At 36.7% G+C, this 27534-nt stretch overlaps 1 protein-coding gene across 7 annotated transcripts in view; it reads left to right on the top strand.

Moving 5' to 3' along the window:
- TBC1D5 (TBC1 domain family member 5) overlaps window positions 1-27534 on the top strand; it is a 537570-nt gene that overhangs the window by 327948 nt on the left and 182088 nt on the right. The window lies entirely within an intron of this gene.

Raw genomic sequence — 27534 nt, 5'->3', positions numbered from 1 at the left:
TTCAAGATGGCAACAGCAGATCATTAAACCAAGCATTCTGAGAAGTGCGGGGTCACACTGATTGTACACAGTGAAGCCAGCCCGGAACCCAAACTATCCTGTAAGATATTCACGTTCTTTCCATTTTATAGTGTGCTTATCTGCTCTGCCCTCAGAAGTGCATTTCTAAAAGTAAGATAAATGTCCCTCACAGTGAAAATAATGCATTAATCATCTTCAGCCAGATGACTTCTGTAACATGCTATAGCAGAAAATGGAGCCAGTTACCCTTAGATGTGTGTGTGTGTGTGTGTGTGTGTGTGTGTGTGTTGTGTTGTGTGTGTGTACGCATTCAGTGGCTTATAATATGAGTAGGCAAATTAGAAAGATAGCAACTTTAATAAATATGAATTAGTTGTGTAGTGCTACAGACAACAAAAGAATCCTTTAAATAGAAACAATATCACATTTATATCTGGTGCTGGGCAGATTCCTGGTAGATATTTCCTGCAAATCCCATCTCTCAACCAGATAGAACATGGAAAATTGAGAAGGTGTTACTGAGATATACATAGTAGATGCTCAATGAATATGAATTCATATTTCTGCTCTCCTGTTTTCATGATGCCTGTTTTCATTTCTGTGACTTAAGCTTGATTTCATCACTGAGAGCAGCTCCGTCATTCCCAATGGAAGTGAGAAAGTTCTGGGGAACATGGGTCCTCAGCAGCACTCTACGTTATTAATGAACTGGCATTTCTTACACTTCGAAGTCTGGCTAATATATTTGTGATTATAGAGTAAAAATTTATTTTACAATACCTAGTGGCAAGGTAAGGAGGCTGATTCTATATTCCTCTCTACTCTGCACTCAAAGAATTGGTTTACTCAAATACAGAAATCCATTTTATAGCCTCAAGAATTTTTGCGAGTCTAGAAATTGGTCTTAAATATTGGAGAAAGAAACTAACGTCGGACACGTCGATCATTTCTTTGAATGCTCTCTTGTTTGTTACCTCTTTGGCCAAGCTGGTGCTTCACATTACGGTGGTCGTGGCATGGACTTGGGTACAATGATTTATAACTAGTGTGTTCTGGTTTCCTTATCAGACATTAGTTCCCATCAGCTTTCTCTTCATAATAATGATTCATAGAGCTTCTTTGATATCCAGCCAGCACCTTCCCAATAAAATTCTATGATCCATGACATAATTACTCTTAATCCTTTCAACTTTATTTTCAGCTGTACTAACAAAATTAGGGCTTGGGGTAACCATAGTTGACTCAGTTATCCCTTTATTTTTGTATAGAATCTCATCTGCATTATCTAAAAATATGTAATTGTTTTAATTTTTGAAGAAGTCATTCATTCTCTTAATTGGGCTGTACTACATTTTATAGTGTAAGAGTTTTACTTACTCATATCACTTATTAAAGTTGATTTTATTATTTCTATTTGTGGGACAGTGTGGTTGAATTTTCCTATGTGTTTATGCTACCCTAAGCTGTACTGCTCACCTGTATATTTCCTATTGATGACTGTTAGAATCTTTGGGCCCGAAGGATAATATCAGTATAATATAAAATAGCAGTTAGAAGCACAGGCTTTGAAATGAAGCAGACCTGTTTAACCAGTTAGAGCCTTGGTTTCTTCATCTGTGTAATGGAGATGAAAAATAGTGGTACCTGCTTCATGGAGTGCCTATGAAAATTAAATCATAATATATAAAAATCAGTGTTCAGTTTGGAATAAACATTCAATATATGTTTAGCACTGCTTTTGTTGTCATTATCTGTCATTATAATTACTGAATTAAGATATCATGGCTCTGTCAATATGATGTACCATGTGATTCATGAACCCTTCCAGCTCTGGCTTTGGCTTTCTGTGTTTGCTTCACGGAAGCATACAAGCTTCTACTTAAGTGGAAACATAATAGTTACCCTTGCACCAGTGCTTCTCAAGAGATAGAGTAGAAGTGGAGAGTAAACTTTTAGAAACAGATCATAGCAATTTGGCACAATAATTTTATGTCCTTGAAGGTAATAAATTTTGTGGGTCTTTATCTCGTGGGAATGAATTGAAGTTGTTTCTTTTATATCATGCAAGTAATATTAGTCTAAATAATTGCTGACGCTACTGTCTGTTGCTGTTGGGAGAAAGTTGTTTACATGGTGGAGAAAGGGTTATTTAGCAAAATGAAATTATATCCCATATTGAGTCCAGGTTTCTAATTTTAGTCAATCTTAGCAGTTGCATGATACATTAAAATTTATTTAAAATCTGCCCTCTGATATGGGTGTGGTTACCTTTAAGAAAATGATTTTATAATTACCCTGTTTTTAGAAGTAGTTTTTCTTCTGTTTTTTGTAGGAGAATATATGTGGGAGTCTCCTGATGTAGCATATATAAATGCATTTGTTGCATTTTGCTAATAAATGTATTTAACAATTAGAATTAATAAATAGGATAAAAATATTAATTGTACAAACATTGGCTAAAGTCATTCCAAATTAGCTTATCTTAATTTTAAATAAATTGATGATATTTATCTTGAAATATGGGAGTAAGATCCCTTGAAATCTTGAATGTTATATAATAATTTGCTTATTAATGTGATTATTTTATGTATTTTAGTGCATTATCTCCTGGATAATTGTAGCTGGTTTTTCTGTTAGGAAATGTTAAATCAACTTACTATTTAGGTTAAACAAAGTTAATTTGCAATGAAATATTTAATACTTTCTAAGTGATATTATAAAATAATATTTCCTAAAAGTAATTTATACTGTTTTTCATTAACTTTATGAAAGATTACTCCTGTTGCACCTAAAATGAAATTTCTTTTACTTTAATTCAGATAATTAACATCTTGAGTTGTCTTTTGCTTGCCAGTTATTGATAAGTATTAGACTTTTTAAAAATTAAGTTCTGTAGGGGCCTGTCAGTGCATGCATACTAATTTCCAAAATAAAACATTGACTGTATCATTTCCAACTTTCCAAGGTAATTTCTAAGAGTTGCTGTTTGGTATCTTCATTGTTTTGTCTTTTTTTTTTAATTAATTAATTTATTTATTTTTGGCTGTGTTGGTTCTTCATTTCTGTGCAAGGGCTTTCTCCAGTTGCAGCGAGCGGGGGCCACTCACTGTCGCGGCCTCTCCCGTTGTGTAGCACAGGCTCCAGACGCGCAGGCTCAGTAGTTGTGGCTCACGGGCCTAGCCGCTCCGCGGCATGTGGGATCTTCCCGGACCGGGGCACGAACCCATGTCCCCTGCATTGGCAGGCGGATTCCTAACCACTGCGCCACCAGGGAAGCCTGGTATCTTCATTTTTAATATGAGAATAAGAATGTCCTGTGATTTCATCACTTGGGAATTATTTTTGTGCAGAAGCCTCTAAAATATTACTGTTACAATTCCATCCCTGAATATGTCTTGTTTTGAGTCCAAAAGACCCTTAATCACAGCAGATTCAAATACAAAGATTCAATACTGTTTTCTTAATACTTAATACTATAAATACTCTTTTATAAAAAGACCAAAAATTGAAGTTTAAAAATAACAGTTTTTGCTAGGCCAGAGTAACTGTTTTATTATCACTCTTAAATATATTGAATCTGTATATTTTCGACTACATATTATACTTTGATATAAATAGAATACATAATAAGCATCTGTGGGATATGCAATTAATGTCACTTTTGAGGAAAGACCCTCATAACACACTTGGGCTTTGGCATTCTTAAATTACGAGCTCTTTACAGCACACATGGGATAGATTCCATATCTCCCAAATGTTTTTTATACATCTTTCATTTCCCTTATTTCCTATTTTCTGGATTAGCAGTTGTTTTGCTGTGGTGGTTTCTAGTAATTTAATTGAGGAGGTTGTTGGTTATTGATAAATAATCTGCTAAATTGTGGTATAGTTTCAGAATATTTATATCACATTTTATTTGTTCTAACACATATCAGTGTGATTATGTATGACTACCAAGTTTTTTAAACTGATACTGGAAGTATAAACATAGGGTAAAAATATAACTCTCAGTCATCAAAGTCAATATAATTACCCACCTTAAAAATTCTCTCTCTCAACAGGTTAAGAAATGGCTTCCTATTCTAAACACAGTTAATGATTGAAATATTCTTTTCTTTTCAATGAGCTTTATGTTATGTATTAAACATAAAATATAGAATGAGGGATTAGAAGGTGAAGAGCCAATGATACCTTGTCATACAGCACTGGGCATTCCCCCCAAATTACTCCTTTTGAAAAAGCTGGCTTTTTCCCCCTCCTACAATATATGAAGAATTATGATTAAGAATTGTGGGGAAGAATAATAAATTATTTGAAATATTGGTTAATAATTGTTAATATTTTTTATTTCCTGTGGACTAGGCATTGTGCCTAAAGGCTTTATGTTGATTATCTTATCTGTCCTCACAACACATTGGGATAGATGCTGTGATCATCTGCATTTTGTAGATGAGGAAATCAAGGCTTATAAAGGCTTATTTAGATCAACTAACTACCAAGAAGCTGAGCCAGGCTTTGAACTCCTGAGCCTACATTCATACTCTAATTTGACTAGAAATATGAGTGTGGTAGAAAACTAAGGTACCCAAAGGTACTATGTATCAGATGGGACCATGAGTCAAATGCAGGGTGAGCAGGTAAGCAGCAAAGACCAGACAGGTATGAGGCCCAAAATCAGAGGAGTCTTGTTAGTGGTGATCAGAAACCAGCCTACTGGGCTTCCCTGGTGGCGCAGTGGTTGAGAGTCTGCCTGCCAGTGCAGGGGACACAGGTTCGAGCCCTGGTCTGGGAAGATCCCACATGCCGCGGAGCAGCTGGGCCCGTGAGCCACAACTACTGAGCCTGTGCGTCTGGAGCCTGTGCTCCGCAACAAGAGAGGCCGCGATAGTGAGAGGCCCACGCACCGCGATGAGGAGTGGCCCCCGCTTGGCGCAACTAGAGAAAGCCCTCGCACAGAAACGAAGACCCAACACAGCCAAAAATAAATAAATAAATAAATAAATAAATAATAAAAAAAAGAAACCAGCCTGGTAAGGAGGAAATGGAAAATCAAAGACACTGGAGAGCCTGAGAGCCATAGCCATGCCAAGAATCAGGACAGAAAGAGCACAGCATCTTCTGCACAAAGGTAGCAGCAGCAGAGATGTAGGTAAAATAATAAGCCATCGCCTGAGGCTTAACTCTTCTTGTCCAGGTCCAATACTGGCCTTATTTAGGTCAGGCCACTGGATAGAAAAATAAGAAAGCAAGTGGAGAAAGGGTGTTCTGCTACTTTAATCTTTAACTTGACCTACAAAAAGAGTTAATTGATGAAATAGAAGAAGTGGAATCTGTACTGACAAAGTAATCATGAATTTTAAGATAGACAGGCCAAGAAGGAAATGCTGTGCCTAGTTACACATGCAGAAATTTAGGAAAAGTACCATCCACACATCTTTCTAGGTAAAAATATACTCTTCCCACAGAAAGGTGAATAAAAATGAATAATTCAAAAGGGGAAAGCAGTTTCTTAAAGGACTGCTCAAAAGCAATGTAACCAGTAAGATATGGTGTTTACAACTGAATGCAGTTGTCAAAAATAATCATCTAAAGAGCAGTCAAAATAATTTATAACATTATTTGGATCTTAGATCTACTTAATTCTAGTGAATAATTCAAAGTGGGAAAGAAGTATAAAAGTTTGCATAATTTATCACACGTGAAGGAATATATACTATTTCATTGATATTTATAATCACTAAAGAAGTTTTTTGTTTTATAAAACTTCTACAAAATAGTATCCATGCAGTAGGATTGTGAGTTTTAAATGAAAAAATATCATTTAGAGCACAGTAGTTGGCATGTTGTAAACACTCAAAAATGTTCATAGGTATTAACTTTCATGTGCTAAGTCCAATTGCCTGGCTCATAAGACTCACTAAGTAGTCATAATAACAACAACAACAAGAGCTTACAAAGAAAGCATAAAACAATAAAACAAGATGACAAATGATACTGTCAAACAGTAGGTATAGTACTATACCTAAGTGCTTTAAGCTCTCCTAATAAAAGACTATTCTTGATTGACTTTATGGACAAAATCCAAGTACATGCTACTTAAAAGAGACAGCTAAAATACATTGATATGGTTTGGTAAAGGAATACAGAAATGGCAATAGTAATACCAAAAAATACACTTTGAAATGAAAATATTGAAAAAGAGTATTCTTTATTAATAAAACATTCAATTATAATAGCCTTGAATTTTGGTGTGTAAGATCTATGACAGCAAAGAGTTTGTCTGCCTTGTTCATTAATATATCCCAGATGCCTCCCTAACAGAACCCACTACATGGTTAAGTATTCAGTAAATATTTTTGAATCAGTGCATGAATGGGATGGAGGTAAAAACAAAGGAAGTAAAGGTCACAAACCAATTATATAAGGAACTGATTATTCAAAATATCATTGGTGGAAAATCTGCTATTTTGAGGAACATCAACTAATACTTATTTAAAAAATGAAAACTCTAAATAATTACTAGAAAACGTACATGAAAATATAACTATAACCAATCTTCCAATGACCATGGATTTTTCTAAGAAAAGTAGCAATGAAAGACATTTTAGAGAGTAAGTTTGAAATATGACTACTCCAAAATTTCATTCCAATAAAATTCAGTGCAAAGACAAACTTTTTTTGCAATGTACACAAAATATATGAAGAATATAAAGCAAATTTGTATTCTTTATATAAAATAAGCCCTTAAAATTAGTAAGAAACCACTTTACCTATAAAGTAGAAAAATAAAGTGAACCAACAATGCATAGGAAAAAAAAATCAATGGCCAACAAATATAGTAAAAAGGTTTCAACTATTCAAATATTTAAAGAATTATAAATTAAATAGCAAAATATAATTTTCATTCAGGTTGATTAGGATTGGAGAAAATTTTACTCAATGCTGATATAATTAATTTGGGAGTTGATTGGGAAAGTGAGTAAAACACCTGATAAACTTGGGCTCGTTGACTCATGATTCTACTTTTAAGCTTTAAGGGAATCAGGGATCAGAGGTCTGTATAAAGATGTTTATCACAGTATTATTTATGATATGAAATGGGAACTAATTTCTAATAATAAAGGAAATAATAGGGTAAATAAGTCCATTTGATGAAATTATGCCATAATTTAAATGATGTATTTGTGGACTCTGTAATCCCAAGAGGTGATGCGTATGATATAGTCTAAGTGAAAAATCACGAAGAGAAACCACATACAATCTATTTTCCTAGTTTTAAAAATTATATATGTTTTAAATGAAAATTAGCCTGGAAGTAGTGTTAACAATGGTTATCTCTGAAAGGGAATAAAGAATCGTGTTTATTTTCTTTATACTTTTTGCTGTTTTCTCAATTATCTCAATTTAATCACAGATTGATCTTGTAAGATTTTTTAAAATATAAGGGCAAACATAGGGTACTTAATTACTATTAGTGGGCACATACGTCAGTATCCAGAAAACTGAAATACTTTGAAGACATATTTGAACCATTATCAGTAATCTTTGAAGAATTAAGAAAAGTGGAGGTCATGGCAAGAATACTTAAAGTAAAAGAAAATCTATTTTAACATCTGCAGTGCAATAAAATGTATTTACCTCAATCTCTGACAATATTTTATCACTTTTAAAAAATAGATAATCTGTAATTCTTTGAAAGGGAAATTATTTTATATAGATCTAGCATGTGTTCACCAGAATAGTTCGGACAAGATAGAACTGCATTTTCTTTTCTGTCAAATTACCAGATTAGAGAAAAACTTTTGACTGAAGATTTTTATTTCACCATTTTCTTGTAATATTCTTTTGCTCAAAATGGAGGATTTGAAGACGGAGTGATACTACATTTAGGCTGAAATGTAGCTTTACTTAACAACCATGTTCAAAGAGTATCCATGAGTGTGCTGTGACCTAGGTGGAATGGGGTCCTGGTGGCCTGCCACAGGGCTTTGTTATTGGCCCTGCACAGAATCCCAGCATTCTGGGATTAAGGGTCTTTTGGAAGGTCACTCTTGTAGCTACTCATGAAATGCTTCAATCTCAATTGTACCATTCCTATTAAGTAATTGAATATCTCAACTTGACCAGTCCCTTGTTGGGGAGTTTGGTACCATCACAGATAGTTGCTTATTTCATGGCTGATTTGACTTACCTGTCCACTATACCTCCCAGTATAACATAACAGATATTTTAATTCCTGATAAATGTTAGGGACTTGTTCACAGGGTGCTCACAACATTACAAAAAGTGAGGTTTGAAATAATATAGACTTAGATTAAATCATGGCTTTAAGGGCTGGCAAGATGGTGGAGAAGAACGTGAGCTTACCCCTTCTTACAAAAACACCAAAATCAAAACTAACTACTGAACAAACATCGACAAAAAAAAATGCTTGAACCTACCAAAAAAGATACCCTACATCCAAAGACAAAGAAGAAGCCACAAGACAGCAGGAGGGGCACAGTCGTGATAAAATCAAATCCCATCCCCGCTGGGTGGGCAACCCACAAACTGGAAAACAGTTATACCACAGCAGTTCTCCCACAGGAGTGAAAGTCCTGAGCCCCATGTCCGGCTTCCCAGCCTGGGGGTCTGGCAATGGGAGGAGGAGCCCCCAGAGAATCTGGCTTTGAAGGCCATCAGGGTTTGGTTGCAGGAACTCCACAGGACTGAGGGAAACAGAAACTCCACTCTTGGAGGGTGCACACAAGGTCATGTGTCCACCAGGACCCAGGGGAAAAAGCAGTGACCTCATAAGAGACTGGGACAGACCTACCTGCTAGTATTGGAGGGTCTCCCGTGGAGGCGGGGGACAGCTGTGGCTCACTGTGGGGACAAAGACACTGGAAGCAGCAGCTCTGGCACGTACTCATTGGCGTGAACCCTCCTTGAGGCCGCCATTTCCTCCCCAAGACCTAGCCCCACCCAACAGCCTATAGGCCCCAGTGCTGGGACGCCTCAGGCCAGACAACCAACAGGGTGGGAACACAGCCCCACCCATCAGCCTACAGGCTGCTTAAAGTCTTCCTCAGCACACAGCTGGTCAATAAACACACCCCCTGACATGGCCCTGCCCACCAGAGGGACAAGACCCAGTTCCACCCCACAGTGGACAGGAACCAGACCCTCACACAAGGAAGCTTGCACAAGCCTCTTAGACAGCCTCATCCACCAGATGGCAGACAGCAGAAGCAAGAAGAACTACAATCCTGCAGCCTGCAGAATGGAAACCACATTCACAGAAAGTTAGACAAAATGAGATGGCAGAGGAATATGTCCCAGACGAAGGAAGAAGATAAAACCCCAGAAGAACAACTGAGTGAAGTGCAGATAGGCAATCTACCCAAAAAAGAATCCAGAGTAATGATAGTGAAGATGATCCAAGATCTCAGAAAAAGAACGGAGGCACAGATCGAGAAGATGCAAGACATGTTTAAAAAAGACCTAGAAGAACTAAAGAACAAGCAAACAGAGATGAACAATACAATAACTGAAATGAAAAATACACTAGAAGGAAACAACAGCAGGGTAACTGAGGCAGAAGAACGGATAAGTGAGTTGGAAGACAGAATGGTGGAAATCACTGCCATGGAACAGAATAAAGAAAAAAGACTGAAAAGAAATGAAGACAGTCTGAGAGACCTCTAGGACAACATTAAACACACCAACATTTGCATTATAGGGGTCCCAGAAAGAGAAGAGAGAAAGAACCTGAGAAAATATTTGAAGAGGTAATAGCTGAAAACTTCCCTAAGATGGGAAAGGAAACAGTCACCCAAGTCCAGGAAGCACAGAGAGTGCCAGGCAGGATAAACCCAAGGAGATACATTCCAAGACACATAGTAATCAAACTGGAAAAAATTAAAGACAGAGAAAAAAAATATTAAAAACAAGGGAAAAGCAATAACATACAAGGGAACTCTCATAAGGCTATCAGCTGATCTCTCAGCAGAAACTCTGCAGGCCAGAAGGGAGTGGCATGATATATTTAAAGTGATGAAAAGGAATAACCTACAACCAAGAATACTCTACCCAGCAAGGCTCTCATTCAGATTTGACCGAGAAATCAAAAGCTTTATAGACAAGTAAAAGCTAAGAGAATTCAGCACCACCAGACCAGCTTTGCAACAAATGCTAAAGGAACTTATCTAAGCGGAAGAGAAAAGGCCACTACTAGAAACAAGAAAATTATGAATGGAAAAGCTCACTGGTAAAGGCAAACATAAAGGTAGGAAATCATCTGCACGCATATATGACGTCAAAACCAGCAATTGTGATAAGAGGAGGGTGCAAATGCAAGATATTGGAAATTGATTGGAAATTAAAAGACCAGCGACTTAAAACAATCTTGTTTATATAATCAAAAGAAAGCAGGAGATATATTTGATAATAATATCAAATAAAGTAGACTTCAGAGCACAGAGAATTACCAGAGACAAAAGGGATATTACATAATGGTAAAAGGGTCAGTTCACCAAAAGGACTTAGCAGTCCTAAATGTGTGTGCATTAAACAACAGAGCTACAAAATACATGAACCAAAAACTGATAGAACTGAAAGGAGAAAGACAAATCCATGTTTATAGTTTGAGACTATCAATAATTGATAGTACAACTAGACAAGAAATACAGAACTCAACAACTAAATATATCCTGGCCCATGAAACAAGCCTCAACAAATTTAATAGAATTGAAATCATACAGAGTATTTTCCCTGTTCACGATAGAATCAGATTAGAAATAATAGTTAAGGGGAAAACTTCCCAAACACTTGGAAACTAAATAACACACTTCCAAATAATCCCTGGATTGGAGAGGAAGTCTCGAGAGAAATTTTTAAAGATACATTTAACTGAATGAAAGTACAACATATCAAAATTTGTGGGACAGAGCTAAAGCAGTGCTGAAGGGTAAATTTATTGCACTAAATGCTTATGTTAGAAAAGAAGAAAACTCAAGTTAGTAATCTAAGCTTCCACTTAAGAACCTAGAAAAAGAAGGCAAAATAAACTCAAAATAGGTAGAAGGAAGGAATAAAGGTAAGAATTGAAACCAATATAATTAAAAACAGTACAAAGATAATAGAATAAGAAGAAACAGAATAACAAGAAAAAGGAAACAAAAAGCTATTTCTTTGAAAAGGTTAATAAAATTAACAGGCATGAAAAAATGAGAGCAGGAGAGAAGTGGGTATGCTTATAAAAGAGCATAGGAAGGATCCTTGTGGTAATGGAATATTTCGGTATTATGACCTTGTGAATGGTTGTGTATCCTGGTGGTGATATTGTACTGTAGTTTTGTAGGATGTTACCCTTGGGGAAACTGAATTCACAGACTCTCACTGTACTGTTTCTTCCAACTGCATGTGAATATACAATTATCTCAGAATAAATTTAATTAAAATAATGTCAGTTCAGATGGCTCACATCTTTTGCCCTTTTTACAAATTGGGTTTATTTATTTGCTTAGTATTGAGTTTTGAGAGTTTTCTCTATAGTCTAGATACAAGTCTGTTGTCATTTGTTATTCACAGATAGTATCTTCCTGTCAGTGGCTTGTCTTTTCATTTCTTGTAAGTATCTTTCAAACATTTTTCATTTTGGTGAAATCCAATTTATCTACTGTTTCCTTATCAAATGTGTTTTTGGTGTCATATCTAAGAACTCTTTGTTTAACCTAAGTTTTCTTCTAATTGTTTTATGTATTATATTTAGGCCTGTGATCCATTTTGAGTTGATTTTTGTATAAAGTGAGAGGTATAGGTAAAGGTTAATTAGTTAATTATTTTTGGCAGAGGATATCCAGTTATTCTAGTGTCATTGTTGAAAGACTATCCTTTTTCCATTCAGTTGCCTTTGCATCTTTGTCAAAAATCAGTTGGTTTGATTTGTACGGGTTTATTTCTGATCTGTATATTTTGTTTCTGAGAGAGAAGTGTTAATCCAGCTATAACTGTAAATTTCTCGATTTCTGAATTCCAAACTACTTAGGTAGACACCTAAGATTGAGAATTAGCCACCCAGTATTCTTAACCCCATACAAATGGCACAATTTTCTTTTAATTTATGGCCGGCCACTCAGTTTTGTTTATTTCTTGGTACTTTCTGACACACAGAGAACATAATTCCAGTCATGTGTATGGTATGTACAGACGTGGTAATAAAACTTTTAAATACAGTAGGCTTATGAACTTCGAGGAACCAGTGATTTCCAGTATGACCTTGGAATGCTGCAGCTAAAAGGGCTGTAACTATGGGGAAATGCAATGTTTAGCACAGACCAGGACTTTGTGTGTGTGTGTGTGTGTGTGCTCCTTTCTTAAATTCTTCCCATGGTCTGAAATTTTTTCCAATTAAATGACTTCTTCCACTAGTGTTTTGGAGCCTAATAAATATATTGGACTAGTGAAAACAACCAAAAAGCAAATGATGGCATCTTCATTTAATGTATTTAAGTTTTAAATGCTTCCAAAATATCGAGCTTCTAATAAGAAGTATTTACAGTGAACATTAAAATGCTTCCAATACATATAAGAAGTTTCTATCATAAATTTTTCAGCTCTGCAACTAAGACCTCATTTATTAAATTTTATTTATTTATCAAAGCAATTCACATATTACAGATGAGTATGTTGATATATTTTCTGGAATTTCCTGGAAGTACGTGATTAAGTTCACAGTGTTGAAATTCTTGCTTCTGATTAAGAACTGAGGTGATTGAAACACAAGACATACTAGACATCTGAGAAATACTGATGTGCCGAAGGCTGCCTGGCCAGGATAGTTCATGACGGAGCATAACCCCTGCCCCAGCACCATTCTAGGTGTTAGGGGTAAGAGTCATCCTTATCTTTGAGTTACACATCATGAACGGTATAACACTTTGCCAACCCCAGTGTTAAACTCACCCACCAGACCTGGGTCAACTTCAGGTTGTATCAGCATTCTCTAGAGGAACCCGGTAGGACTGTGGCTGCACCGTTGTTGCGATGTCTTTAACTGAACATAAGTACAACGTACAGGAAAAACAAGTATCACCCCAAAACTCGACACACATAAAATACCGCCTAATAACAGTCATAAAAAAGAAAAGTTCTCCAGAAAGACATTGGCAGAGTTGTTTTAAGTCTTAGTGGAACAGTGGGATGTCTTCTTTAAGCTGTCTGGTTTAACAACAGAGTGATATGACTGTAAATCCAGTATTGCCTTTGAGTCTGTTAGCCAGTAGAATACATTTAGATTGGAAGGGATGTAATTTTTGTCCTCAAATCAGAACTGTAGGTTCTAAAGCAAGAAGGAGAAATTTTTAGGGCTTACAGGGAAATAATAGTTAAGTGTGGGTAAAAACCTTGGCGTTATTAATTAGCCTCTCATATTCAGTTTCTCTCCCTCATTTCTCATCCTTGGCGTCTTTATTTCATGGGTCTCTGATTGTTTTTCTATTCTCAAACTCTTTCCATAACCAAGTAAGCCAGAGGCAAATTGAATATCTACAGCTAATTGCCCTAATAAGCGCTTTCCTATTGCTATATGGTAATTCATGTATAATATCATATTCCATTATTAAGTATACCTTGTAATTAACCTAATTTGTATCACTTAACATCAGTGATTACAGTGTGTGTCTCTGATAGGTCTCTGACCAGACTTAAGTTTCTACCCTTATTTTTTGACCTCTAGGGACTTGGCCTAATACATGTAAAACCTTTTATGGGAACTACTAGGACTTCAAACACATGCCTGTAAATGTCAAGTTTTCTAGAGAAGTGTCTCTTGACTAGCTTTTTAGACATTTGAGATCACCTAGTGCACATTTTGTGTGAAAATTCTAGGTTATCTTTCTGACTTTTGTAAAATTATTTTAAGGACCGCATTTCACCATTACATAAAATTTCATATGACCCACGATATCCAGTTAGAATCCTGCCTTCCTACTGTTAGTTCTTCCCTGTCCTAAATGTTAGAAAAATGATGAGTTTGCTTAATGAAGAGAACCTCTTCCAAGCTCATAATTTCATAAGATGCTGTTTGACAAAGGCTGCCAATTAATTAAGAAAATTCATCATTTATTACAGTCAGTTTAAAAGGGTAAAAAATGAGAGCTCTTCTACCGCAAACTCTAAGAAAAACTTTTTCCTTCACTAATAGTGATACAGGTTAAACATTGCTAGAGCATATTGCTTTTTACTTCTTATTTTTGCTTTTGGCTGCTTTTGATTCTTCATCATATGTTTTTTTACCCCTCAAATTTCTTATTCTTATTTTTGTAGTTTTAAATACTAGATTTGTACCAGAATTTAAGTGCAGGGAAAGAAATATTGTTTGCAATTCAGTTTGGCTTATATATACACACTTTGTTTCTAAAATCTTCTTTCATTAAAATTCACCTTCTCTAATAAAAATAATGTTTTTGTTTTCATTTTACTTCATTTATTGTTAGACATTTTTGTATGATTTCATATAATGATTTTTTTACACCAACGTACCACCTCTAAAAGGTCCTTATTATGACTTGAACTATAAGTGGTATGTGGGATTAAAAAAAAAAGTCCAGACTTTGAAAAAAAGTTTTAGTCTTATTAAAATTAAATGTTATGCTACATGGAATTTGTGGGGGGAAATATGATACACCTTTTAAAAGGTCTTAATTTAGAATCGATGATCATTGAAATAGACATAAGCCCTGATTAAGAGGCGTCAGAAACAATGTCAAGATGACTAGGACTTGGAGAAAAGACTGAGTTATGGTCTGAGTGATCCCATCTGTGCTGAGCAGGTTCGGCTTTTACTAAAGAGAGCATCTGACCTAACTAAGTCACTGGGTGTTAAACAATTAAAAATGGTTAAAGTGTGAACAGTGACCCTCGTGGACACTCTCCGAAAGAGCTAACGTCCGCAAGTGTGAAGATGATCCATCTCTGCACCAAGGGTGGGAGGAGGGGAAGGATTATTACTACAAGTGTATTTTAGTGGGTAGCATTTTATCATGTTGGTGCCTAGTACATACTGTAGGCTTAGTTTATTCGTATTACTGATTTATGATTCAAAGGGTTTTATCTTTTTTTTTTTTTTTTTAAATTTTATTTATTTATGGCTGTGTATGGGTCTTCGTTTCTGTGTGAGAGCTTTCTCCAGTTGTGGCAAGTGGGGGCCACTCTTCATCGCGGCGCGTGGGCCTCTCACCATCGCGGCCTCTCCCGCTGCGGAGCACAGGCTCCAGACGCGCAGGCCCAGCAATTGTGGCTCACGGGCCCAGCTGCTCCGCGGCATGTGGGGTCCTCCCAGACCAGGGCTCGAACCCGTGTGCCCTGCATCGGCAGGCAGACTCTCAACCACTGCGCCACCAGGGAAGCCCCCAAAGGGTTTTATCTTATTGGAAGTAAATATTAAGAGAAAAATAATATTTATATGTTGTTTATACCCTCTTACAAGTTACCGAAGCTGATATCAGGTTCCGGGTTGCACTGAATGCTTGCGAAAGTTGAGTTAAAGTCAGATTAAGAGTACTTCCTTTTATAGGGTTGCCACGTGGCTTTTCTATTTGCAGAGCCCTTAAAACAGTGTCTGGCACATAGGAAACACTTTCTAAGTGTTCATTAAATTTAAAAATAATGATAAATCATAGCAAGGATCATAAAATTCTAGTTAAGACTGCATACCTCTAAATAATAATAAAAATGATGAATAATATTACTCCTTCAAATTGAAAATTAATGGTAAATGGTTCTTTCCAGAGCCATGAGTCCCCATATACCAAATTGCTCTAGTTTAGCCCATCAGTAAGTAGCTGTCTTTTCTGTAGCTTGATGGGCTCCAGGGGGGAGGAGGGCCTCTGCCTCTTGGTGTTCACAACGACACTGTCAGATCAGGGCAGACTGGCTTCTAAGACGACTTTCTTCTTGTCTTTGAATTTTCACTCCCACTCTTCTTCTGTGGAAAATACAGTTTCAAAACAATAGGAAGTGTGAGGCGAGAGGGATCAGTTACCTAATTGTCCTCCTCCGTAGGTTCTGTTGCTGGCGGTGGAGAGTGCACGGGCTGTCCAGAGCGCACCTCTAGGCTTGCTCCTGGCTCCCCTCCACCACATAGGCTCCCTGCCCGTGCAGCCTCTTATCCTCTGTCTCCCCTCCTCCCTGCGTCTCCTTCCTGGCCTGCCCCTCCCTCATCACATCCCCTGCTCCGATCGTGCATTCTGCTGGTGTTAGGACATAAAGGCCAGAGAAAGAGGAGGAAGGGAGACAAATGAAACGCAGAGAAAGGGTTTTTGTTTAATGTTTGTCAGCCATGTATTTAAGCCACTGTCTAGATTTTATATAGTCTCACTGTTTCTCTTCTGTCAGGCGACCCTGAACATTGACACCCTCCCACCACGCCCCCCTTTTAAACTGCTTTAAGGATCTCTGGACAAACAAGGTTTGACTGATTTCCTGGTACCAATTCTACAGCCGTAGGTTTAACGTTTGCCTCCCAAGCCCAGCATGCTGGAATAAGGTCCCAAGACAGTGCAAGACTAGTCCATCTCATCCAGGACCAGCGCTTCACAACCAAAGGGTGGGTCCCCGTAGTGACCCGACTGCTCCCAACCAGCTTCCGACCCACATACGATTAGCCTCTTTTTATTATTTTTTAAAATTTTTATTGGAGTAGAGTTGATTTACAGTGTTGTGTGGGATTAACATATATACACTACTATATATAAGACAGATGACTAATAAGGACCTACTGTATAGCACAGGGAACTCTACTCAGTATTCTGTAATAACCTAAATAGGAAAAGAATCTGAAAAAGAAATATGTATATATATATAAAACTGGCCTCTTTGCTTCTGGTTGCTTTGTTCTACTAGTTGATAAGAAGTTTGGCTTTTCACCTAGGTGTTCTTAGATTTATAAGTTTTCTCATTAAGGAAATTTGATTAAGCTGTGTATATCAATTTTTTCTTAGTTTCTTTAGTTTAAGCCTTTCACTTGATTTCGTTAATTTTATGGGGGTTTTTTTCAGCTTAGTGGTTTTGAAAAAATAGAACTGTTTCAGCCCTCATTCATTCAGCAACCACTAATTATTAAGCACCTACTGATATCAACATTGTTCTTCATGTTTGGGTATTTGAAGGATTATTAATTAGAACAGGGAACAGCCACTCTAAAAGGCTAGATGAGAACTAGTAGAAAGAATCTGGGGGCGTGGGCATATTTTGAATCAGCAAGTGGAAAAATCTTATATCAAAAATTATTTGCAAAATAGCTGGTTTAGGATTGGTGACTGCCTTCATCCTGATGTCTCAGCAGAGGCTCAAGAGTCCCCAGCCACCAGAAATTTGATGGATGAGTTGCCTTATCAGTGAGAGATTGGACAAAAGGGCGAATAAAGTCCAATATTAAGGTTGCACATCTTTGAAAATAACACAAATGACTAGGTTCATTCCTATTAAAAATAACCAAATCAATTTTTTTAAACCAACAATGATCAGTTTTTTTTTTTTAAAAGCAGCATACCCGTGTTTTCATATTGAGAATGACCATGGTCCTTCTGAAGCATGGTCTCTTTAACAAGTTTACACGTATTTTAATGAAATGTTATTACTCAAAATATTTCTAGAACTCCCTCTTTGGAATTGTCTTTATTACTAGTGTAGGAGCCACATTAGAAACCTGATTCATGGCTGTGTAACCAAATCATCAAAAAGAGGTTTTGTCTAATGTTGTTTCTCATATTGTTTACCACATTTGGCTCTAATTAGAAGTGTTAGTTACTTTCACGAATAAAACTCATCCTCAAAACACACCACTCAGCCTCTCTGGGAGGTATTCAAACAACCTACCATGGCTCTGAATGAATCCTTTCATCTATAAATTTTGGTATCTTTGTTTAAAAAAAAGAATCAGTTTCATTACTTTCTAGTCACATGCTCTATGTATTTTATTATTAATGTGTGGAAAATTGATGTTAAGTATTATACAGCAAAGCCAAGACAATACACTGATACTACTTGATGATGAAATTTTCTTCTGAAGTATTACTTTGAAGTAAAACTGTGGATTACCTAAAAGAGAATCCAGTCTGAGATGGCTGTCCTTTTCTACAAGATACTAATTCATCCAATGACACACTTGAGTTTTCTGAGTTTTGTTCTCTACTTGAGCTGTTTAATGACCACAGCCTCCTGAGGGATGGTGTTGACTCTTACAAACAAATGGGAATGTACAGGTGCCTTGAGATTGCCATAAACACAACAGGGCATTTGAAGGACCGTGGCAACGGAGAGAGCAGGGTTCTGGCTCCCGTAGCGGCCAGCCTTCAAAAGAGCTGAGCCAATAGACTGCTGTGCCTTCTTTTGAACATAAGCTGGAAGTTAGAGGATCTGGGAGACAATTTGGTAGAGTTCTATAAAAAAACCTTGCTTATAAGAAAGCAGCTAAAGGGACATGGTAAATGGAGTAAAATGATCCTGTCCCTTGGATTGTGAACCGCAGTCCAGTTGGCCAGATTTGGATTTTTCAGCTATTGCCCAGCTGGTGAACAGTTCAAAACTATTTTCGATCATGTGATCCCATTGTGGCCAATTGGGTGGTTTGGCAGACAGCAACATAGTAAATATCTGTTCACACAAATTGTACGCATACCGCATTTGTCCATGTGCATTCTCTGCTTGTCTGTATTGATGATAACATCCCCACATAGATAGGTGGGTAAATCGTGTGTATAGGTCCATACCTGGATATTTATGCACAGTAATTATGTACTTTGATTCATTCCTTCTAGGAAACAGAATGGTAGGAATAATCTAGTTAAATCAGTTTCTATGGGGATTTTTTTTTTAACTCCTTTTTTCATATTTCCTCTAGTTGTAAAAATTACAGTGATTACACATCATAAAGCCTATCTGTAATAAAACGCATCAGCTGGCCAAGGTTTTCATCGCTCACTCAATAATCCATTAATACAGCAACGCTGCCCAGGCATCTTTATAATACCAACTCGGAGGTAATTTTAATCAGCTAGACCAGCTGGTATTTAACAGCAGCTGCCGGAGACGCCACAAATATACTCAATAGCTGACATCTTTATTTGCGGTTTTTCAAGGGGAGAAGAGATTCTCCTGTGGTTACTTGTATTAAGCATTTAAAAGAAGGTGTAAAGTATATAGGGGTTTATACCTAAATGAGAAGGGGGAGGGAGTAATGATGAAACAAAGGTGATAAATTCTGTCAGGAGCAGAGGTTTGTGAATGAAGAAACTGCTCAAGTGAATAAGAATACATTGGCTTTGGACTTTAGATCTTTTTCCGAGTTATGTTTACACTGATCTTGGATGTGGCTAGCAGTAAAAATGTGCTCTGCTGTGTAGCGTCCCGATACTCCTGTACTAGATTTGTAGTGTCCTTTACTAGGTAAAGCTGTGGAAAAGAATCTGAGTCTGTGAAAGAGAGGTCTGTTCGTGTGCATGTGTTCTGTCTCAGCCCCTGCATGCCATGTCCTGTTTTGTTGTTTTATGGAGATGTTTTATTAATGTTCGATTTTGATACTTTCAATGAAAAGGATCATCATCGATATGTACTGTCTAGTAGTAAACATGGAATGCCATTTCACACGGGGGTGTGTGAGCATCGGTGGGGGGGAACAGGCCTCGGCAACGTGAAGTCAACAGTCACAAACCCATTATAAATAAAAATTTAATTACACTTGGGGGAGCTTGGCTTACAAAGCTCAGAAATCCATAATGGAGCTTGCTGGTAATAAATGCCTGATCTGTTCGTTAAACTCCACTGTTCCCATCCTTTCCTTGCCTCCTTTTATAAAATACTTTGACATCTCTACGGATTAGAAACTGGTAAACAGAGCTGACTCTTTGAGTAATAAAATATTTTGCCTTTACCTCTTTGACTGTGAATCTCCCCTTTTAGTTTAAAAACCAAGAGAAGAATTAGAGTAAAATAGGAAAAGGCAAAGGTATTGTTAGAAAAATACAGGTCTTTCAAGACAGTTACTTTTAGTCCACATTTATAAATGCGGGCTTTGCCTACAGATAGCTGTGTATTCAAATGTGTTGGTGATATAAATGTCTGATACTTATGTGAACAGAAGCTAAGTGGTTTCCATTTTCATGGAAAATTTTGTGTGTCATTTTTTCTAAGACTGCTTTCATAATTAAATGTAAAAGAAACTGATGGAGTTATGGGCCTTGTACACTTGGCATAGAAATTGTCTTGTCATTTCTGACTCTTGTAGAGCAATCAAACCTTTTTTTATGCTAATAGTTCTTGCTGGGAAAGGAAGCATTACAAACTCCTCAAAAAGTAAAATGTATTACACGTTTAAGCGTGCTTCTGTACTAAATTATCAGAGGTTAACGAAATTTGTTGTAATACCAAGTCTTTTGCAGTTAACTTCATTTATCAGTGACACCGACTGTCTTTTTCCAGAGCCACATAGTGATCTGTCTGTGTTGGATTATGATTGAATACTGAAAATTAAAATCCAGCGACAGAATGGATTACTGAGATAGCAATTTGAATTTTAAAATTACTTAGCAAGCATTTTTTTCCTGTTATTTGTAGTGAAAACAGTCTGTTTAAGTTTGTTTAGTGTTTGACAACAGACAGTTTGATATATTGCTGGGCACAGCGGTAGGTTGGACTTGAGTGGTATTAGCGCTCCGTGTTTTGATTAATGGTAATTGTTTCGATGAAAAGGCATGTTTTCCATACAACTCATAGTTCTGGAAAACAGAAGTCAACTTGCAAGATCCATCATTACTGTTCCGAGTTAGCATATCAAAAGGGCAAGGAGAACCTGCCCGAGTAGCACAGTAGGGTTTTTTTGCTTTTTGCTTTGTATTGTAGTTAGAGCCTGTTCTTTATGTCAGAATATACATCTTCTGTTATTTGTCTTTTGTTCAGCATTTGAAGTTGATTTATGACACATTTCTGTATCCCATAATTTAGTTTGAATCCCACACCAAGGTGAAATTTCACCTGTCTCTAGAGTCGGCTGCAAAAGGGACCAGAAGCGACCTAGTGTAGTATAGATTACAATTTTTTTCCTTATTTTTCTCTAGTCTTGCTCTCTTGTTTTAAAAGAATGCAGTTTAGAAAACAATTAGAAGGTTTATTTGAACACTTCAGAGATTTCTATTGCTTTTTTAAATAAAACATTTTACGTATCATTAATGTACCCAAACTCGGGGAAAAATGGTAATTTTTACTTGGAGAAAATAAAACGTGCATTTAAGGAAGGACCAATTTTTGTCAGCCTAAAAGCTGTCAGCATAAAGCCTTTCATTCTCACACAAAGGTCTGTATACATATGTGAAATAGATGTGTGTATGCAAATCTACCCACAAAATGCACAACACTCTGCATTTAGGTTATCAATAGGTAGAAATTGACCTTAAATGAGTGTCCTTACCTTTAGCAGGAGCAAAGGAAAACCACTTTCCTGTAAGGACTTGGGAAGGGGCTGGGAGAAAATGCCCTTACCATATCTAAGCATCCTTGTTTTAAGAGGGTGAGAAATTTTGTAGGTCGGAGGTAGTGCTAGGGGATTTTCTTGCTTTACTTCTCTTTTGCTTTTTCCCTACTAAAGAAAAGAACTAGGTAGTGTAGTAAGTGTAACCAGAATAATCTTCAAAGTGGCATGAATGGCAACCATGTTTGTGAAACTAAGGTTGAGAATCAGTATTTGCACAACCCGCCCCTACTTTATTTTTTTAAAGAAGCGTAGAAATTTTGAGTCTGCTGGGTAATTTCCTAAATATTTACCCAGGAAGCCTAGTATGATATTTAAAAAATATTAGTCCTCCCTGATAGAAGCAGGATTTTAGGTTTATATAAATATTGGAGGTTTGGCATAAATATGAGCACATATCTTCTGTATATCTTTTATATAATCCACGTTCTTTAATATATTTGAGGGAAAGGGGGGGTGGTGGGAGGTGAAATCTCTAGTGCAGAAACTTGTGGTGTTACTCTTCATATCTAAAAGGGAATGAATGGTCCTGCTGCATGGTCTCCTGGCTTGAAATGCTATTTGTCAGAGTGTTTATTCCAAGCAAAATTAAAATTAATAAACGGTTGTCTAGTACACACCTAAGCCTTTGACATAAAAAGAAATATAATTTAAACACTTTTTTCCTCGTAGTGAACAGCCATGTGTCATTGAGGCATCTTTTATTGAAAGGAACTTTATTTAAGTAGCATAAACTTGTTGGATGGGCTTCAATTAAATGATGATTTGTTAATGCAAATGTGTGGTGAATGACTGGTGTACATCTGTCTCTTCATCCACAGGCCATTACTGTGCAGCGTTAGCACATGATTGTAAAAAAACGAGAAATCATTATATGCAGGTAGTACATATTCAGTCAATTCCGACCTTATGTCTCTGGCGAACTAAAAAAGGTATATAATGTAAATGTTATTTAATCTGAATAACAAAAAAGCAACACTTTGACTCTCTCTGACTCAGGCTGTTAGGTGATGTGAGGTGACTTGCTGTTTGGGGATTGATGGTTATTGGTGGTGCAGTGGGGAAAGGATATCACTTGAATCCTTTGTCATTTTCCCCAGGCACTCCTCCAACCTCAATTATATTTCAAGTTCTATTTTCTTTTTGTTTTTCTTTTCGAGAGTGGTTTGTGGAGTTGTGGTGAGAAATAGGCAATGATGACCACCAGCATGAGTGCGGTAATCGGTGACAATTAATACAACAAAAAAATTATACAATTAGCGTCAGCTCCATAAGTGTCTAATGAGCCATTTGTCAGTCTTTTGGTGAAATAAACTACTCTATCTTAATTCTCCACTCTTGCAGCAAATAAATAAAAGTTATGAAACGCCTGGGCACCAATAAAATATAATTTATTTCATAGGGCATGACAGAACTCTTTACATATCTAAAATGAACATGTTATTTACAAATGACTTGTGATACTCATAGAAGCCATGGATCTGTGTGCTAACTGCTTTCATTATAGAGATAGGCAATTTTTTTCTGATTGTTTAATCATTTAAATGTATCATTACTCCTAAAGGCATGTGAGTGAAAGTGACTCCTCCTGGTGTGATTAACTCATGAGGCCAGAAAGAACCTCAGAAATGAGCTGTTCTGCAGCTGAAGACATTAAGAATTTACTGGAAAGGACAAAACAATAATTTTCATTTGGGAATCTCTCAGCTCTTTACTGATTATCTCCCTGCCCTCATTTATTTTTAGGAACCCCAGTTTCTCAAAAGTTTTTCATCATCACTATATATCAATCAAACAAAACAACATTGTAAGCTTCTTTCAACTTGTATTTTGTACTAGGTTAAAAGTTGTAATCACCATATGGTGAAAATGTGAACTGAAAATTCACATTGAAAATGTGAAGTATCATTCAAATGAAAGCCCAGATATTTGAAAAACAGTAATTAGTCGTTTCAATCAGAACAAGAGCACAAAAACTGTTTTTCAGGGTAGCATATAGCCCTGTTCTTAAATGTAATCCGTGAACCAGTTGCATCAGTATCATCTTCGGAGATTGTTAGAAACGCAGGTTGTTCAGTCCCTGCTAAATCAGAAACTGTGAAAAGGGTCCAGGAATCTGTTTCAACAAGCCCTGCGAGTGCTTCTGATGTCCACTAGAGTTCGTGAGCCACTGATGTATACTGTAAAGTAATTGAAGCAAAAATAAACTTTAGGAATCCCTGATATATAGAACCCAAAAGAAAGTAGACATCTTTCAGCTTCAAATAATTTCCATGAGATCCAATTCGTCTCATTTCCCACTCCTCTTGGTTGGTTCAGTGCTACTTTTTGACCCCCTCTTTCTCTGTTTTTTTTTTTTTTGTTGTTGTTGTTGTTTTAAATATTTATTTATTTATTTGGCTGCCCCGGGTCTTCGTTGCAGCATGCAAGATCTAGTTCCCTGACCAGGGATTGAACCCGGGCCCTCTGCATTGAGGGCACGGAGTCTTAACCGCTGGACCACTAGCGAAGTCCCTCTCTTTCTCTGTTTTAATTTACCTTCATTCTTTACCGTTTTTGCAAGGTAATGATAAAGTCTTCAGGCAAGTTCCAAGTTATTCAGCCTGCCACTGTCTCTTACTGCTAACCAGATATTTTAGCCTACAGTTTAGGGTTGCTAGTATTTCATGGTTAGTATTTGGTTTCACCTTTCAATTTTAAACTTATTTCAAAGCTATTAATGGACAGTCCCCTTAGAATGAAGAGAACAGGTTTCTTTCAGTGCCAGCCTGGTGAGTCCATGAAGCAGGAGGCTGGTGAACCTCTGGAAGGAATGGGTCAGGTACCTCCAAATGGCTTATGAGACATCATTAGGACTTGATGCTTTACACCTGCAGCCTGAATGATCCGCTGTTATTACTAGTAGCTGTAGATAGATCCAAAAGATGAAATTGGGTCTAAAGTGGAGAGTGGCAAGTGAAATCAGAAAAAAAGACAGCTAGGAAGAATTTTACTAAAGGTGAACTAGAACCAATGATAATTATAGGCAGTTTTGTGTAAAAGGCATTCCTAGGTCCCCTGCTACTCAAAGTGTGGCCCATTGACCAGCAGCACCGCATCTCTTGGAAGCTTGGGAGCAATGCAGAATCTCAGGTCCCACACCAGGCTAGCCTACTGACTCTGAATTCACATTTTAACAAGATTCTTCGTAGACTTGCATGCACATTAAAAATAGAGAATCACTTGCTTAATATATGAGCAGGCAAGGGATTGGGTCAGAGATTGGTAGTGAAGACATTACCAAAGCAACGTCACACTTTTACGTGGGGACAAATTCTATGCAGCTGTGATAGTTCCAAGGGGTGTTTTTCAACAAATACACAGGACAATTGCAATTGTTATATTGGCCCAACTTACTGGATTTTGGAATAAATTCAACATGGAAATATAAAATTTGATTAATGATATTTAAGTTTAATTTTTAATTGTTTCTTTCCCAGAGGAGAAGTTACAGTTCAAGTGGGTATTATAAGTGTGAAGGGGGTTACAACCGAGAGATGATTTAGATTTAAATCTAAACTCTAAAAAAAGTTCTGAGCTTAGACTTTCTTAATCTGGTTTTTAAAAAGTGGTAGAAGTGTTTGGATTCTGATATTTTAAAAACTCAGTTGCTTCATCTCAGGAAGTTAAAAAAGAAGGCGAGTATATTATTATAATTTCTTTTTTATAATACCAAAAGAAAAATTTAGGTTGAAACTTTTAGGTAACTTGTCACACCATTTTAAAAATTTAGTTTAGAGTTGTGAGCAAATCAGTTTAGCTAATTCTCAATTATTCATATTAAGAAGAAGCAAGAATAGTCTAAGAGGTGACTATTTAGTAAAATAAGTGAATAAGGAGAATCTCAAAAGACCAGGTTATATAGTATTAAGGGACTAAACCAGGCTTACTTCGATATATAAAGTCATCATTTAACAAGTGCTTTCAGGTGCCTGAGCTCACATGCCCTCCCAGCTCCTCTCTGAGGTAGACAAACAGTGAGTCTCAAGGAAGCTGACAGGCTTAACCAAGTACTGAAAGCTGGTGGTTAAGAGAGCAATGTCTAAACTTATATCATCAGACTCGTGGGCCAAATACCACCCTGTTCTGAAAGCATAAAACAGAGAAATACCCCCAGGTTGTAAAACATACATGTAAAAGTATATAAAGATAAATTTGTAATTGATGATTAAATAACATACATTGTCAACCTAGTACAGAAATTAACTGTTCTATGGAACAGACTAGAAAGTTCATAGATTCAAGTATATATAAAAATTAGTGTATACTGATAGTAGATAGATAGTGAATATGTTCCAGGTGCTTACATATCCTAACATGATAAAGGTGACTTCATATTTATGGAAGATAAATTATTCAGTAAATAGTGTTGAGACAATTAATCTATTTGAGAAAAATTAGGTCCTTACCCCAGTCCATACGCTGAAATTAATTCCAAAAAGATTTAAAAGTAAAAAGTGAAAGTGTGAAAAACTAGAAAAAATAGTTGAATATATTGTGTTCTTGGATATGGAAAGGGCTTTCTGCGTATGATTTCAAAGCAAGAAAACAATAAAGAAGATTGAGAGGTTTTAGAAAATAAAAATGTTAAATGTATGGAAGAAAAACCATCAACTGAAGGGCAAATAAACTACAAAAAATATTTATAACTATGTTACAGAGGATTCATGACCTTAATATATTAAAAGCTCTTACAAATAATTAGAAAGAGGAGTAACAACTGACTAGAGAAATGGGCAAATGGTACAGACATTTTGTGTGTACCATTTTGTGTGTGTATATGCACATATTTACTAATGAACATATTTTAAAAATTAAGTAATCAAAGCCATGTTAATTAAAGCAACAGTGATGTGTCATTTTTGCCTTTGGATTAACAAAGGTAAAACCAAAATAATGCACCCTGTGTTGGGGCAGTTTCATGGAAAGCATCAATTCGATGGTTTGTTTCAAAATGCATAAAACTGTACATAACCTTTACCCTCCAATTCCATTACTGGGCATTTACTCACAAGAAATAATTAATGGTATACAGAGATTTTGCCTTAGAGATTTTTTGGCGATATTATTTATGATACTGAAAAATTCTGTAAATGTAAATGCCTAAAAATAGAGGATGAGTTCAATAGATAATAGTGTATTCATACAATGGAAGACTATTCAGCCACTTATATGTGTAGAGAATAGAATTGGAAAGCCATAATCCGCGATTATTTCTGGGCTATGAGATTATCGGTACCTTTTTGTTTTCTTCTTTTTGCTTATGCTTTTCTTTTCTAGCTTTTCTGACACAAATACTGATCACTTTTGTAGTAACGAAAAATAATAAAGTCATCCTTGACATTAGTAGATATGTAGAAAAATACATAACCAATTTTTTTAAATGTAGATCGAACGTTTACCTTTAACTGAGCACTTGTTAGGTGCTGGTGCTAACTCGGGAAATACAGCTCAAGGAATTCATCATGAAATAAAGAAGTTGTGTAAATAAAAGGCATGTGAGTCTGAAAGACTTGTGTAGTGACAAAGGTAGAGGTACTGGTAGCTCAGAATGGTCATCTGGGCTTCATGACAGTCAGGAGGCGGGTTGAGCAAGAAGAGATATTGGAGAAAGGTTTTGGAGAAGTTCCCCAAATCCCTGGAAGAGGCAGAGCATTTCTGTCATGTGTAGAAGTGGTGAAGAGAGCTGGACTTTTAGCCCGCAATTAGGAAAGACTAAAATGTGGACTCCATGTGGGGAAGCGGCCAGAACTGAGTCTCAGCAGGAGTTTAGATGTGGTAACGTGTTCATCAGATGAACAGTGCAGGCCAAAGTTGACCAGATTTGCATTCTAGAAAGATCTCTCTGGAGCAGAATGCACCTAAATAGGATGGCAGCAAGGAGACAGATTAGAAAACTGATGGAGTGTCGGGCAGGAAAGAGAAGGCGTTTGGCAGTGGATTTGCAGAGGGAAGGATGACCACATGTC

This window comes from Balaenoptera ricei, chromosome 4 (genome assembly GCF_028023285.1).
Source record: "Balaenoptera ricei isolate mBalRic1 chromosome 4, mBalRic1.hap2, whole genome shotgun sequence".
Taxonomy (NCBI): domain Eukaryota; kingdom Metazoa; phylum Chordata; class Mammalia; order Artiodactyla; family Balaenopteridae; genus Balaenoptera; species Balaenoptera ricei.
Note: the sequence above shows the minus strand (reverse complement) of the source record. Positions and strands in the feature narration are given on the sequence as shown.